The sequence below is a fragment of the Coloeus monedula genome, assembly GCF_965178545.1.
Source record: "Coloeus monedula genome assembly, chromosome: 16".
In the NCBI taxonomy this organism is placed as follows: domain Eukaryota; kingdom Metazoa; phylum Chordata; class Aves; order Passeriformes; family Corvidae; genus Coloeus; species Coloeus monedula.
Window position 1 is genome coordinate 10,433,651 of NC_138796.1, and position 14,192 is coordinate 10,447,842.

The following is a 14,192-nucleotide window of genomic DNA, read 5'->3' on the forward strand; positions in this document are numbered from 1 at the left end:
AAGAGAGCTGTGTATGTCCTATTCATCACACAGTTCTTGTGTAAGGGGAAAACTCGTGTTGCACTTTTGTGGAGTTCCAAACACAGCAATTTGAGAAAACTGTTCCCAGCATAGCAACTTTCTTGCACAGAACTGGTGTTTATTTATTTACTTCTATGATTTTGTACATATTCAAAATTTCTGCAATTTTGAAATAGCTCCAAGCTATTTCTCCAATTTTTCAATCACAAGCTTTACGTTTAGGCTCTAGTGCTTAATTGAGCATCTTGTGGTGGTACTTCAGTGATTTAAATGATTGCACACAGATTGTCAGCATGCTGCAATTGCTTTGAAATTCACTTCCCATAAATGTTTTTGCAGCTAAATAGAGTTCTTGGTCTTGCATCTGTATTCAAAGGGCATCCAGTCTCCTTATAGCCTGTGAAATAGAACTCCAGCTGAATAGTCACAGAATTATTTAAAAATAATCATTTGAGCAATCCATTGTATGATGGAACACAAAATAGGATCAGATCAAGAACTGAATGTGCAGTTCCCCAGTGTCCTGAAAGCCCTTACTAACAGCAATTAGAGACTCTGGCAGCAGCAAATTGCAAATGTGATTAACCTTAAATGGAAACAATTTTATTAAACTAAAGATCTGATTAGCAACTGAACTGCACAGTACAGATTTTCCAGCAGGGGTTACAATACTACCACAGCCTACAATTTAATGCTGATATGAGTTAATTTGTTTCTTAGCATAAGTGCTGTGGTAAAGAAATTTTTTTTAAACCAGAAATGTCCATCCTTAAAATAATTCCTAGTGAATTTGTTGTTGCTAGTCAGTGGGCTGTGTTGGAAATGACTTACAGAACATTAGGAAAAAAAAGGAAGATGGCTACTCATTCACATTGATGGGCATCCCTTGTTTTCTGGGGTAGGTATAGCAATAGGTATTGCTGCCTCCCTTCCACTCTCTGTAGTGATATTACAAAATGTCCACAGTTTATTTCCAGTATCTTTCCTTCCACGTTGCCCAGCAGAATTAAGGAACAGTCCCTGTTTGGAAGGTGTAAGAAATTCTGAGATCATGTGCAATACTGTTCCATAAATTCCATGCCTGTTTGTTTTTAAGCTGTTTGTACATTCAGAACTACCCAGCCAAGCTGTGACAAACAGAGGGAGACAGAATATTTTAGCCAATGTCTAGTGGAGTCAGCTTTTATTTGTTCAGTTTGTGCATTAGGCTTCTCCAGAGAATGTGACATACATTCAACTCATGACACACCTGGAATCAAGCTCTTGTGTAAGATCCCTGCAGATCTAAACCCACCATGCTCAGTTTTATGGAAGCAGGGAATGTAGGCACAGCTCATGGACAAGGGAAGACCATGGTCTATGTATAAAAACCAGTAAGACGAGACCTCCTTAATTTGTAATTTCTAGGGATGTTATTCCTCAACTTTTCTTTCTAGGGCCGTATTCTATTCAGTTGAAGAAGAGCTCTACAAAGAAAAGATTTTACCATAAATTGACACATCTTAACTTTTCTTATAGCATTTGGCCCGTTTCCTGTGGAGTTGAGGTAGCACAACATACCAGTCTTTATGAATGTATATGTGTGGGTGGAAACAGAGTCCTGTTTACCATTTCAGGTAGGAAGTGAAATGTTTATGCAATCCATCAGCAAAATAAAATGTATGTGCCTTTTGATACTTCAAGGCTTGTTATCACAGTGCAGTGATGTAGACTTTGACATACACTGAGCTTTTCTTGTAGGCAATCCAGGTTTTGTTTTGTGTTTGGGTGACAGTAGTTCATTCCTTCCAGAGGAATGAATGGAACATTGTGTGTGCAGTGCAGGGATGTCTAATCCTCACTTGTGAGACTTCTGGCGTTATAATGGCCTCTTTTGTGTGGGGAACAATGTTCCTCTTCCACTGCCTTCCCAGTTCCCTGGTCGGTGCTGCAGTCAATCCATGCAGTCCTTCTGCCACTGCTGCCATGTGTCTGCTGCCTCTCTGCTCCCCAGTATTTGCTATGGGAAAGGAATCTCGTTCCTCATTCAGAAAGCTGGGAATGCAGCTCATTAGAATCTCGGGAGCATGAATGAAGCTTGTCATCTAACATCAGATCTCATGGTGGCTCAACAGAAGATATAAATTGTCAGATAGGGAGCAAAACCAGTACATTATGGATTTAGTAATCTCTTTCCCCCACCCCCCCCTCTATTTTCATATGCTTTTTGGGTATGAAGTAGAAGACTTTAAACTTCTCACTGAAGTGTTTTTGAAAGTGATCTCATTTCTTCTAGATCTCCAACATTATTGTGCTGCCCTCTTTCTGCCAGAGAATCCAAAGGTGCTTAAGGAAATTAAGTGCTACAGATATGATGCAAGAGTTGCTGAAGGGCAACTCCCTTAACAGGGGAAATGAGTTTTATTTATACATTTTCCTTCAATTCCCAAGGTGTCTCCAGGCATTTTGGACATCACATAAAGGATGCCACACTTCCTGCCAGTTCTGGGGTGAAATTCTTTGAGCCTTAAGGAATGTGCACAATCCTCCTATCAATCCTGTGCACATTCTGGAAAAAGGCACAATTTGCTCACTTCCCAATTTATAATCCTGCCTAGTATGTTACTGTTGAATTCCTTTGGTCTTGAATTATTCCATGTTACTGTTTTAGGCCGGTTTTACACCTCTGTGTGATGTCATTCCTACCCACTTACTCCCACTCCTTTAGTCAGTCTTTTTTGCCATCCTTTCTAAAAGCACAAGTTCTCTGTGTATATATCTATATGTATACTGCAGTTACAGTTGGAAAAAATGCTTTGTTGGCTTCTCTGTCACACTTTTTCTTGATGCAAGCTAAGAAGAGTGCAGTTGGGTAAGTTATTGTTTGTGGCAGCAGATTCTTAAGGTACAAACTTACATTCCCTCCCTCAATCCTTGCAGCTCTCTGGGACAGTCTGGCCCTCATTCCCCTATGGTGGGGGACAGGCAGCTGCTGCCGTGCATGAGCCCTGCAAGGGTAATGACACAAAGGAGGGAAACAGATGCAGGTCTTTTTGGCATTACTTTAGTCTTGAGAGCCTTGCTGATGGAAATCTGCAGTAATGCCATTAGCACTAGCAGAATGTCATTTACATTGATGCAATCAGGCACAATCTTTCTCTTCATTCCCAAAATGAAGGGAGGAGAGAAAAGAATCCTGACACAATCTGCTATGACCATTGCAAAGGCACTGGTGCAAGGAAGGAGGTACTTACTATCCCTTTTAGCCTCTGTTGTAGCCAGTTCACCAAGTTTGAAATTATTACAAAGAAACAAAATCAGAATCAAGTAATAACCAAAAACATGGTGAAAACAAGCAAGGTTATATTATTGAGAGAGAAAGAGAGAGGAGCAGAGAAAGAGAGACAGAGGAGCTTTGTCCCCACTGTTCAAGCTGCAGTTACCTATGTCATCTGTATATATATTTTAATTTCCTGTTGACTGTGTCTGTTTCTGTGATACCTTCTCCTATTTTAACAGGTATTCTTCTGTCAGTTATGCTGTACATGAGTCTCTGTACTCATGTCATCCATACTTACAGGTGCAAAGTTCCACTTTCACAGTAAATGGAAATACTGAATGTCTGTGAGTCAAGTGACACAGCTTCACTAGATGTGTTTAAGCCAGTGTTGTCAGAAAAACTGGAAGATCTTTTAATGAATAAACACCAGTTATGATTTTAGTTATTACAAGGAACAAGCTGTTTACACTTGTTCAGCTTGTAATTTTGAGCATTTAGAGTACCAGAAGGTATATGGACATCTATAGCTTAGAATAAATAGAATATTGAAATTACTCAAATCACACTGAAATTAATTTCTTAAGAGTCTGAAGTAGCTTTTAATGTTTAACCATGAGTATCTGCAGTAGCTGAGCTGCAGTGAGACAACCTGTAAATTAAATTAGTTAAATCCTTGAAGTGTTTTCCACTGATTTAACTAGATTGAATATGATTCATTTTGTTTTAATTTAAACTGCAGTTTATACTCTGTAGCTTTCTTTTGTGAACAAGGCCTCAGAACTGAAGGTACACTAGAATGAGGTCTTGCCCAGCCCAGCACATTCAACATCACTTGTTTTTAAATTGCGTCTTTCTTCTCATAGGATGAGGAGGTGCTAAAGAAGTGCCAAGTCACAACACAAGACCCGTGGTTAAGTCATCTCTACAGTCTGGCAGGAATTAAACTGGCCGTGTCATCTGTCTTCCTTTGTTTCTTCCCAGACACACTCCGATTTTTCCCTGAAGCAGAAAACTGTGCTCTCAGCTTAAGGCTGGGTGTGCTCTCTTCAGGGCACTTTGCATCTGTGTTTTGTTGGAGCACAGATTTCAAGTACTTTCCAAACCTGCCAGTCACTGATGCAGTTAAGTTCCGACTGCAAGTAATGGAACTGCTGTAGAAAAACGTAGCTTCCCTCCTTTATTAAACAAAACACAGAAGTACAGAGTTTGTTAAAGGAAATCAAAAATTACAAAGCTGAGCACTTGCTAAAGGATGCTGTCTTTGGGCACCTGTTTTGTGCAGTGTGGGTGACTGTATTAACAGATCAAATGCCTTAGATGCCTGAAGTTAGGTGGGATGAATAGGGGTCTAAACCAGTTTCAGGCAGTTACCTGTTTTGCTATGGCTTCTGCAGCTAACAGTGCATAAAAATAACTGTAGCAAAGATAGAGTCTTCAACAAATAAGCCAGTGTTTAAGGTTTATATAAAATAAACAGTTATTATAATTTTCCCTGCATGCTGGATCGTTGCCTGAGGTCCAAGGGCTGGTGCAGTGTAAGCACTGCAGCAAGGTCTGTACTGTCAGTGCTAGTTGCTGTGGAAGGAGAATGAACAGTGAATTCTGACTGAACAAGTACTTGACCTGACTGAGAAGGGGAAGCCGAGCCCTGCCATTACCATGAGTTTTGTCAGTAGATAAGTAAGTACTAGTACTTTATACAAGTGCATGTACTTATAGCAGAACTCTATCTATACAATGGTGGTGGTTGTGTGAATGGGGACTGACAGCAGAAAAGTTTCAACTCAGTTTATGAAAAGCTTAAGTAATTTCTTTAATCTAAAAAGTCCACTCAGCCAGTAATGCAGCCTTGTGATTTTATCATATTCCATGTTGCCTAGCTATTTTGTGCAGAATCAAAGATGTTTGCAGGCCATAACTAAGATGTGGGTTTATACAAATAACCTGATAATTAAAAAAAAAAAAATCTGTAAGACTTAAATTGATTTCATTCATCTACAGTCTGGGCTGTAGTGCTATCATCTGTTTTTATTAGGGCATCACTGAAAAAGATATGCTAATAATTCCCTATGGTCACCAAGCATTTAGTAGAGTGGAGAAGTTATTAGAACAGGTTATTTTAGCTGTTTAGGCTTGGGTACTGGGTTTGGAAGTGTAGCTCTTCCTTTTGCTTTCAAATGTTTTGTTGGGCTGTTTCATGGAGTATTAGTGTTTCCTAACCCCTGTGTTCAGAAACTGCATATGAAAACTTCCATTTTATGGCTAAATGTCTGGAAAGGGTAAGGTATTAACCTGTATACAGCCAGCCTAGTTGTATGGAACATAAAAGAGATGTATATGAGATGTCTCTGTAGTGTTCTAGTTTCATATTTGAAAGTGTTAGCCGAATAGGTATGAAAAGAGACAACTTTTCAAGGCTTCGAAGTTCTTTTTAAAAATTTTGTCAGGTTTTCCTACTACCAAGCAAACCTAGTAGCAGATTTTGCTTTTCTAGTCTAATATATATCCAGTATACATTTTTATGACTACTGATGACAGCAGAGATTCCTCATGGTGTGTGGCTTTCAGTGAGGTAGGGACAAAGGACAGGATCTGACAGCTCTGCTGTAGGGGTGACTCATCCACACGCCTTGAGATCCTGGAGATGGCTGCCCTGGGATTTGCTAGCACAGCTCATTCCGTCCAATGTTGTTTCCTGTGGGAGGAAAGCAATGGGTCTGAAACTTAACATACTTACTATAAGGTATTTGGAGGAAAGATATTTGCAAGTGTTTTGTTAAATTTAAAAGAGATTATGGCTCTCTAGAATTTTTAAGTTTAAAGACGCTTTTAATACATTAAGCCTGGTTTTCACTTTATTGAAGGGTTTAAATGTTATTTAAAATAATGCCAAGCAATTATGTCCTAGATACAAACTATCCAGTTCTCTCCTTACATGTACTGCAAAGCTCAGAATGTCTTGGTGCTGCTGGCTGCAAGGCATTATCTAGGCATGTTTGATGGGGAATTACATGCCCTAGAAAGAAAATTAATAAAGAGATCTGCTTTCAACTCCTAAATTTTCTACCTAGTTCTTTCTGTGATTAAAAAGCACATATTTTAATATATGCAATCCTAACACTTAAAATTACACAGTCCATTTTTTTTTGTGATGTCTAGGACTTCAATAACTCAAGCAATTCATGGGAGAGTAGTGGGAACATTTGTGTTATCTCTTCCAGATGAGCTGGATCTGAGTAAATAGGCTGTATACAGCTCTGAAAAAGCAGCTTGTTTCAAAGGGATCCTTTCAGCTGCAAGCCATTATGTCATTCCCTCTGAAGAGCTGCCCAGGCCTGCAGCTCTGGGAGAGCTCAGAGTGCCTTTCCTGGGGCTGGCTGGACAGACTCCAGTATTTGACTATAGACTGGGATGCTGGGTGAGTGGCATATTCACACTGGAGCTGGAGGTGAGAAGCAGAGTTGTTAGTGATGCTGGCAAGGTGGCTATGAAGAAAAGTATTTATATCACATCTTTAAGAATCTAAGATGTTTTTATGCAGCCATTCTTTATAGCTGTATAACCAAAGTCTCGTAGAATGCTGTGTTCTCATGACTCAGAATACGTCTCCTGCAGTCATTTGTTTTGAAGACTCACCACTGGAGTGTAAAGCTGGCTTATGTTAAGATCTGTGATGAAATGTTACTTCCATTACTTTTGATACATGGGCTTCATCCACTTTGTTCACTGTTGAATGGCTTTGGTAAACACCCATCTGTGTGTGATACACAAATTCTTTCCTAAACTGCAAAATCTGCAGAAGCAAAGTTAAGTATTTTTGACCCCTATGTTTCTTTATCCTTTTTTGTATTTCTTTGGGTAAAACTTGCTTTTTTTTTTTATTAATATCTCTTTTCATCTTCATTTTAACTGGTGATTTCTCTTTCATCTGCTACCGTTACTTGGGACATCCATAATAGTTTTAAGGTTCAAAACATTGGCAAAACCTTTTTTTTTTCTTTTGGACAAAAAGTTTGGTTTATGAGAATATGTATTTTTAGTATCTCTTTACAATGAAGTTCCTCCGAATTGCTGTGGGTGTGGTGTCCAGATTACCCTACGGATTTCTAAAGGGGAAGAAGGAAGAAGATTTTTGTATGTGGTTTCAGGAGACTCTAAGTAAAAGCTTAATAAACTGAGATTGAATGCCCTTGGTAAACAACTGTACATTACCATGCTTAAACCCACTTGTGACTGTTACATCCCCCTTCAAACTATTTACTTCTTGTCTACTGGAGGTTAATCACTGAATTAATGTTCAGTTATATGTTAATCAAGAGAAAAGCAAGGCTATAAATTAGCACTGAGATTAGATTGGTAAAACAGCATTCTGAATTACTCAGAAGGATCTGATGAGCTTCAACCACTTTGGAGGATAACATTCTGTATTACAGGCAATCTTGAATGCCTTCATGGGTTTACTTTTTTTATTTCATATATATAATTTCATGGTCTTAAAGCAGGTCTTGAACTTTGGTGTATTTAGTGTCACTTTGAAAGAAGATTGAGGAGCTGTCAGAGTAATTACTTTGCAGGAGTATAAAGAGTATAAAATTATAAAAAGTAAAAAAAGTATAAATTCCCTTCAGAACACTCATTTAATGGTTTGAAGAAACAACAGCACCTTGTGGAGCTCCAGGCAGGCCGTGTGTAATGGAAACAGAGGATTGGTGCTGTGAGATGGAGCAGAACAAGGCTGCAGGGCCAGAGGCCATCCCTGCCATGGGTCCCACGGCTCTCTCGCAGCCAGCCAGGGCTGTGTCCTGCGGGATGGAGGCCAGGGAAGAGCTGCTGTGGTTCCAGAGGTGGGATGGCATGAAAGCACAAGGTGGAAGAAAAAGATGACTGGAGGAGCCAGAGTTGATGAAAGGTCTTGTCAGGAGCAGGAATAATATCTCGTGGATAGTGAAACACTGAAGTGGAATTAGGTTCACTTTTATTGCTATACTCTAATTATTAATAGCTGTTATACACTTGTGTCTGATTAATAAAGGAGCTAAAGGGAAAGAGGGTGATGGTAGTTCTGCCATCCTGATGCAGATGGAAAGAAGAAAAACACAACTGAGTTCACATATAGGGAATAGCTTTAATAATCTGGATTTAATCTATTTGTAAAAGTTTAAAAAGATTAAAAAGGAGCATGGGTGATATGGACGAGAGCAAAGTTTTGCAGCAAGGTAGTTTATGTATGTACCTGTAAATTGCTCTTGCTGCTGTGGAAAAACGTAGATCCCATTCAACTTGGAAAGGATGGAGAAACTGATTTTAAGAGTAATGTGTGTAGTAAAGAAATAGTTGCAGGAATCCAATGAAATACTGCCTGTCCTAATAAATCTTTGCTGTCTATAGGTAGTATTTTGTTTGTCTTTCTTTTGGAAGTTACATTTTCAAATGCAAAATAACTGCAAGTTGCTGTTATAAAATGAACTTTTCGCTGTTTCCTGGTGCTTTTATTTGTGAGCCTGAAAAACCTGGATCTTGGGTAAAGGAATCTCATTTTCCACATAAGCAGAAGTATCAGTTCTAAGAAAATTCTTTGCTAGAAAGTGGAGCTGTGTTTAAAACAGAGCAAGGAGATGTGTGCCCTGCATGCAGCACTACTATTGTTTGGCAATCCATACAGAATAAAATAGCCAAGAGAATCTGCAGCTGTATATGTGCTGCTGGTCCATAATCATTAGTAGTGATTCTCTTCAACAGAGACAAGAAATCTGTTTACCTTATATTACTTAATAAATACTTCTAATGTAACAGACTTGAAGGTGGTGTTTTTTGTTTTGGTTTCATTTTTTTCTTTTGGGGAAGAAGGTATAAAAATGCTCAGTTAGCTTTCCAGCTCAGGCTGCAGGTGCATCTGTCCTGCTTGCAGTCTTTCAGAGAGCTAACAATATTTACTGCTGCATACACGAGGACTGGACACACTGGCTCCTCTGGGCTGTGTAACCTTGCAGCCAGAGTAGCAAAACTTCACAGATCCTGTATACCTGCCCGTCAGGGACACTGTATGCTTGTGTACTGGACACAGGTTCCAGTCTAATGAGAGGACAAGGGAGCCAGCATTCCAGCCTCTTGAGCTGAGCAGAGTTCACTTTTCATTGTGGAATAAGCAGCAGAAACAGCTTTTTTCAACTGTTGTGCTTTCTGGCAGCAATGTGGTCACTTGGCTTTTTTACAGACATGGCTCCTTCTGTTCCTCACCCTGTGGTCTGGCACACAGTAACTAAACCTTCAGCACCAGCATGTTGCAGCAGGAATATGCTCTGACATATGCCATGGAAGATAACAAATGGTGCACAGTCCATACAAGAGTGTACAAGAAATGATCAGAATGACAGCAAACATCTCAGAAGCTATTTCTGAGTCCCTCCTTAATAGACAGAGGCAGTCCTGTTTTATGAGACCTCAGAGGGAATATGGAGAGATAGGAAAGTAGCAGGATGCTATTTTAATCAAGATGACCCTCAACCAGCATGTCTTAACATATAACTTAACATCCTTTGTACAGCCTCTCTTTGTCTGCAATGTAAGCAAATGACTTACTACTTCTCCATTTCCCTTGTATAGAAGGTAGACACATATTGTGAGAAGAGAGAGCATAGATACCTTGCTGACTTGTGTATTTGCATGGTGAAATGTGAAAAAATGGTGAAAAGTGACCTTTACCATTTCTGAGGCTTGTCAAAGGCTACTGTGGCACAGGTGTTTAAGGGCCTCTTGTCTGCTTTCCCAACTGCACAGACATTGCCTGTGGACCATTCTAAAGTCACAGGAAAATCCTGCTGTGGATTGTGCAGGTACATTCTTGGGAAGTCTGAAGCTACTTAGAGGTCTCCCAGGAGGTACATCCATACAGGGCAGTAGCCCCAGGGAAATCCTGCCATGGGGAGCCTCATGCACTTCCTACCTTTAGCAGCATGCTTTCTCCAGGATCTTTCACCCACTTAGTGCTGATCTCACACTTCTCTTGTGAGCTTTAGTCGTCTTCTGGGGGTTTAGCCCCTAGCAGCACTCTGGCCTTTCACTTAAAAGGACAACATCCAATGCTGTGTCACACATAAATGAATGAAAAACCTAAAAGCTGATGCTCAAGTCCTTTTGGTAGGATTCTGATACAGAGTGTTCTGATGAAGTGCTGCAGCTCTATCTTTCTGCACTATCATATTTGTCAGATACAAATTTTATCTAATTCAAGCAATAAAAGATTGTATGGTGATTTCTAATTGTTACTGGGAGGCCTATTTGCATTATCCTGCAAATTCAAATAAGGCAGCTTTAACTAGGATATCCTGCCTTTTCCAGGGAATCATTTGTATTTCCCAATTTGCTTTTACGCAGCTGCTGAAAAAGCAGAATTGCAACTGCAGCACTGTCAGCTACAATCCTGGCAGGGTTGTTATCACCCATCCAGCTTTCCCTGTGTTACTGGGAATCCAGTGCAGCTCTTGTTGAAGAAAGTTGGAGATTTTGAGTTGCACTGAGATTTTGTAAGTGCTTCAGATAACCACAGCTAAAAGCATCCAGTGTGCTTGTACTGAAGCAAAGACAAGAAGGTTTTTCTCTTTTTTTCAGGTCAGTGGTCTCCAGAATAATAATGTATGGTTGAACACACGGCCTCAATTCCAGAAGGATGATATTGCAGCTTCAATGTTTGACATTACAACACTACAAATTCTAGCCTCTACACAGGGCTGTTTTTACCCAATTAAAATAGTTCAGCAGCAGTGTATTAACACAGTGGTGTGATTATTAATAAATGCAGTTCCTCCTACTCTCAGACAAAACTGATCAGTGCTTTCTCAAAAAAGGAGAAATGTTTCAATCTCTGTAATATTTCATATCTGTATCCATTTTCTACCTATAGTGTGGGGGGAAGTAAATGATATCACATGAATAGATTCTTCCTGATCCGTGCCAGCTGTCTCCTGCTCTACAACATCACATCCCTTTGACAGACTACTACTGTAAAACCCTGAATGTGGTGGAACTCAGCTTGGTGGCCATCTCAAAATCTGCCTCAATCTCATTAGCTTGAATTTGGGAAATTAGTAAGTCTTTGGAATAAATTCGTATCTGTTATTAAATGATATATACTTCTTTTCCCTGTGATTTTTAAACTGAGACTTAAAGTTACTGCAAGCTGACTGCTTGCTTTGACAGTTTTAATACGCTGCTAGGGATTCTAAAATCTAACTCTAGTGTGGAGGGGGAAAGTAATAATTTCATAATACCTATCCTGAATTTTCCTTTTTGTCCTCTGTTCTTGACCCAGAATACACCAGCTGACCATGAGAGGGGTGTTGCACCATGAGCTGCAGTTATGTGTTTCCTGGAGTCAGTCTGTGTCTCTGAGCACTTTACAGAGTCGGGTCTGAAACTTCCTGAACTCAGCCACTTTCAGAGATGTCTGTAAGTGAAGTCCATGTGTACAAAGTGTTGGGAGATTCTTTCTGATAACCCCCAAAGAATGTATCTTGTGCAATTTCTGAAACAGTAATCCTAAATGTACTGAGTTCTTGCACACAGACTATAAAATCAGAAAAAACCGCAACCCCCTTAATCTGTAGCAACAGTAAGACCTGGCAGAAGCCATGTAGAAACAAATTTCTGATCCCAGTCTGGTGTACAGAGCTCTTTCTTGGGGAAGGCACAAAGAATAGTGGTAAGGAAACACAGTTCCCACTGACTTAGTTTAAAAGACACTTAATTGATTTCCATTTTCCTCCACAATAACTAATTCATCCACATTAAATGGGACCCATTCCATTACCTCCAAGAAAAGCAAACAATTCAATCTGTAATAAAGGCTGACCTAAATCCACACTTTATTATATACCACTGCAAAAGATGTTTTGTGGGAATAGGCTTGAACTGGAGTAAATACACTATTTTGTTCTCTGCCTTGCATTCAGAACCTGAAAGTTGATTCATAACTATAATAAAAAGATAAGCTGTAATTTCTTAGAATGCTCATTGTGGGGCACTGAGAATAAAAATTTAATGTGTCAGCAGGAGTTTAACCAATTTGCCCATTTTAATTCCATTTTCTGGGGTCTATTTCACATTCATAACTAATCTGAAAAATATCGACAGGCTGACATTTAATTAAAAGGTATGTCACATTCGTCTCTATGGGGAAATTAGATGCTGATTTCACACTGATTTAACATTGCTCCTCTAGGCCGCTTTTGCAGCTGACATTTGTGTCTTTCCTCTGGGTGTCCAAACCCGGTGTCTGACCTAATCAGAAATGGCTGGACATTGAATGGCGTGGGCATTCTGGAACAAAGTAGGCATATTCCAACTCAGAAATAAACTAATAGCAAATGTGTTAATAGTATCATATACAGTTAGTGGTCCACACCAACTGATTTATTAGAAGATAAAATGCCTGGTTTGCTAGACCAACTTCTCCTCTAATTTTTCAAGTTCTTAGGATAGGCAGCATACTGATACTGCTGCCATCAATCTCCAGTAACTTCATGGAGCAGTATAACTTCAAATAAGAAGGAATACCACAGAGAATGTTGTGTGCCTGAATAAAAGATTTTTCTGATGGGGATTTGCATTACACACTGTGTAAATCTCTCTGGGCTTGAAATGGAGACGAGACATTACATGGACATGTAGCTCCCACTTTAGAGCTGGAATAATTAATGCAGATTTTATTTTTTATATATATGTGTGTGTGTGTGATATAAGGTTTTCGGGAGGATTGGTGGCAGGGTGAGTTTTTTGGGTTTTATTATTTTTCATGAACAATTTGTATAACTTCTACCTCTGCACCTGGGTGATTTTTAAATTGATTTTTCCCCCTCTGTTTTGTCATCAAACACTAGTAAGTAATGGACTGTCCATTAAATTTGCTCAAAATACAACCCCATATTAATCATCTGCAACAGAAGAAATTCCATGTTCTGTTCTTATTGATCCACCTCATCTTGCCACTGTGGATGTGGCTTTCCCATGTACTTTGCTGGAGGTCGCCTTTGTGGGCTCTGAGTAACAGCAATTAATCTCATTTTGTCAGTGGCAGCTCTGTGCAGTGGAATTGGAATTACTTTTGTAATTATTTACAGAGCAATTCAGTAAAGGAAGTAGGAAACGAAACTTGGGTACTCAGACTACCAATGTTTAATTCTACTGATCAGCTGTCCCCTCACCCAGCTTTCTTATTCTCAAGTACTTAGCGGGGTTTGGGTGTTTTCCCCAAGCCTGGAAGCAGACCTGATGCATACCTAAGAGCACTTTCTAGCTGGAATAAAGCACAAAAGTGCAAAGTAGGAGTTGGAATAGTGATAGTTGTATGCAGTTATATTTCTTCACTTTCACAAAGAGTCTGCTTTACCTTGTGTAAAATGAAATTTAGCCCCAAGTTTCCACAGTGTCTTTAGTTTAAATGTTAAAAAGAAAAGGCCTCTAGTGCGTATCTGTTTCACTTACAGCACTTCTGAGCACTTTCACAAGTTCTGTAGAGCTGTTAACCTTAAAATAAATTTCTTCCAAGTGTCCTTTCCACTTCACACTCACAGCCAGTTCACAGCTCAGAGCACTGCCTGTTCACTGGTGCATTGTAACTTCTGAGTGTCTCTGAGCTGAGAGATGCCCTTCTTGGCACTACTTGAAACCTTCTCCTTTCACTCTCAACAATCCAATCACTTAGCTGATTTCTGCTCAAAACTTCAGCTGTGGCAGGTGGAGGACTCAGCACTAACACAGAACAACCCTTGCCGTGCAGCACGTGGGTGATTCTCTGCTCTTTTCTGTGAAATGGTCAAGAGCAAACAGAAATATGATGTCAGCATTAGAAAGGGACCTTGTTTTGTGGGAGCAGTGGTGTACTTATTGCACCTGTTGTATTTGCTGCACTTATAAT